General features: G+C 46.9%; 1 protein-coding gene across 2 annotated transcripts in view; it reads right to left on the bottom strand.

The window, feature by feature from the left end:
• CNOT6 (CCR4-NOT transcription complex subunit 6) overlaps positions 1-270 on the bottom strand; it is a 34,132-nt gene extending 33,862 nt beyond the window's left edge. For both annotated transcript variants that reach the window (XM_085312865.1, XM_085312867.1), the window contains exon 1: positions 66-270. The gene's annotated coding sequence lies outside the window, so the exon portion shown is untranslated. The remainder of the gene's footprint in view (positions 1-65) is intronic.
• Positions 271-3,186: the final 2,916 nt, after the last annotated feature.

Here is a 3,186-nt window from a genome sequence, read left to right as displayed (position 1 = left end):
CGGAGCAGGAGCCCCCCGCGGGGCGAGGCGAGGCGGGGCGGGGCGGGCGCCGCGGCGGCCCCTACCTGTGGCTGCAGCATCCCCGTCCCCCCGCCGCCCTCTCTCCGCCGCCTGCCTGGCTCTTTGTTCGCTGCCGCGGGCCGGACGGGAGCGCAGCCCCCCCACGCCTCCTCCTCACACTCATTGAAAGCAAACAAGCATCATGGCGGTGGTGCTGGCGGTGGCGGCGATGATGGTGGTGGCGGCGGCGGGCCGGCCCTGCCTCCTCCGGCCCTGCCTCCCTCCGCCCCGCCCGCCCGCCGCCGCCCACGCCCCGCGCCATTACCGGCCCCGCCGCCGCCGCCGCCGCCGCCGCGCTGGGCCCGGGCTGCCGCGGCGGAGCCGGGGCTCGGCGGCCGGGGCGGGGGAGGGCGTCGGGGCTGGTAGCCCGGGGCCTGGCGGGGAGCCGGCGGGCTCGGAAGTGGAGGAGGGGGGAGACAGCGCCGGGGGTGCTGGCGGCTGGCTCCGGGCAGCGGTTTGGGGGAGATCCGGGCAGAAACGGGGGTGTGCGGGAAGCGATTTTTTGAGGCTGCTGTGGGGAGCTGCCCCGGGCAGCGGTGCCTTCAGCTGGGCCTGCGCCAGGCGCCGGAGAAACTGCGGGACGCAGAGGGCAGGAGAGGAACGTTTCATCTATATTCCAAATATTAAGCGAGAAATATGTCAGTATGTATCAGTGAAACAGCTTCTAGTGCAAGTCCAGGAAGCTTAATTAAAATAACTTACTTTAGCAACTTTAAATTTTCCTGTGTAGATAAGAATCGATAAGAACCCAAACTTGCAGTAAACATGCCCAGACAAAATGCAGATAGTGTGTCAAATGCCTTTTATGAAGGGAGATGTCTTTTATATGTGAATATCTTTAATAACAACAGTGCTCCAGATCCTTTGCTGCTGACATTTGTGTGAACGATGTTTACAGTAAAACAGCAACCAGAATTGCCGTCAGCACCTTGTGTGAAACATGGGTTAGGTCTCCCATTGGCTTCTATTTGAACCAATTAAAGATTGTATACCAAGAGATTTGGGGGAAGAAAAGGTCATTGTTGTTAGGTGTTGTTACAGCCATCACCGTGCTGTAAGATTCTACAGCAAGACAAGAGATGCTAGAGTAAGAGAGGTGGGGAACAGAGAATCAACGCAGTAGCATTGGCCAGAACTGTAAATAATGGAGTGTTTCCTGTGATTATCATAAAGTTAAAATGTCTAAATGATGCCATCACACAAAATTGCTCATGCATTTGCTATGCATCACCTACTTAAGAGGAATAATAAGCAAAAACTGTTATTACAGAAATACAACCTTTTTCTGAAATGGCAAATCTAAAAGAAGTGAAGCCCCACCTGTTTAGGTATAACTGGGTATGTAAATGAAAACAAGTAGCACTTACACAGGGCATTCTCTTCTAAAATAATTTAAAAATAGGGACTGTACCTCATCTTGCTCCTGAGGGACACCAATAACCAGCGAAAGAAGCACTTGGCAAAGAGTGAGCCCATGCTGTGTACAAGGCCTGGTGATAAAACAAATGCAGTTGAAAAGTTTACCCCTTGGCACTTCAAATAATTATACTATACTTCAGATTTCTGCTCAACCTATTCAGATCGCACATCTGAAATGTTCTCAGATGCCAAAGTATCTCCATGCTGCATGATGCAGTAGGGTTTCCAAGACATCTGAGCTGTCCCCGTTACTGGATGCAGTACCTACTCTGGCAGAAGTGCTGGGTCTGCTTCCAGGGCTGAAGCTGGCTCCTGTAGAGCTGACCATCACTTAGAGCTAGCTCAAGGAGCTCTGCATGTCATTCTCTTGCACTGTATATGTTTTATTTCTGATAACCAGCTGTCCCACACATTCTTCAGTTAATACTTTCTAGGTCAGATATGGCCTCTATTGACTGTATCATTTTGCCTAGAGCTAATTCCCTAAAAGCAGTAATAAAGTCTTTGAATGCATTGCGTGATTTTCCAGGAACTGCCTCTCAACAAAGAAAACTCAGCTGATCCTAAGTCTTTCAAAAACATTTGCAGGGAAAATTCATTCCTTAGGGATAGGTACTGGGGTAATATTACAATAGACTTGGAAAGGTCTACTGGCAAGGGCCTTCATGGTTGCAAATGGAGACTAAATGGCAGAAAATACTAGTAATTCTCAAATAATTGAGATAAGCAAAAAGAGCATTAGAGAAAATAATTTAAGAGCACTTACAAAATAATTCTATATTATTGTCCTTTATATGAACTAACAGGTGTTCACAGCAATTTGGCAAATTAACTTTCTGATAACTATAGGTTATTTATAAAAAAGCAATATTTGAAAAGCCTACAGTTACTGCCTTTTATGTCAATAAGTTTTGTTTGAATAGTCAGTTTGATTATGTGGTTTGAAAAAACAGAATGAAGCAAAAACATGTATGTGKTTTTTTTTAGAAACTGTTATGCTACACTGAATTTCCTGTGCAAAAGCACTGTTGCTCATCTGTGCATACAATTAACTTTTGCTTCATGTAAGTGTCATCAGAACTGTAACCAGGCAAACACTGGAGCAGATGGCTAGTGCCAGTATTAATGTTTCTGGTCTGAGTGCTTAATGAGATCTGAGAGTGTAATATGAGCCCCTTTCATTTTGTCTGTCTYGCATGGCAGATATACTTTGTGCAAGTGCTCTTGTTGCTCAAGGTCACAGATTCATCAATCAAAAGAGAGCCATTCCCATTAATCTTTTACCTGCCCGTGAGAATTTCCACACATCTCAAGAGCCTTAGTGTCACCTGCAGTGCACTTGTCCTGAGCTTAGGCCAATGCTGTTGTTAAAGCCAGTTGAATGCAGAAAAAATTCAATTTTAAATTMTCTGAATTTAGGTTTCCCTTCTTAATTGAACTAATAAAAAGCATATGTTTTTGTGTTGTGGAATCAGCGTTTTCAGGTGGGCCATTTTTGGCCAAGCCTCGCTGGTGACACACAAGCAAGTGTCCCACCAAACAAATGTCCTTCAATTTTTCTGATTTTACACCTGGAGCTAGAGGTATTTACTGTGACTAGACTAGCTTAAAAAAACTATTAGCAGCCCCTTCTCTCTGTCATCTTCCCTCCTCATGCATTTATCTAAGGTACGAGCTAGGGAGCGTGGGTGGGAGGGGGTGAGGAAG

Source organism: Rhea americana, unplaced genomic scaffold, assembly GCF_003343005.1.
Source record: "Rhea americana isolate MKP2758 unplaced genomic scaffold, rheAme1 scaffold_37, whole genome shotgun sequence".
Lineage (NCBI taxonomy): Eukaryota > Metazoa > Chordata > Aves > Rheiformes > Rheidae > Rhea > Rhea americana.
This window is presented reverse-complemented; position numbering and strand designations above follow the sequence as displayed.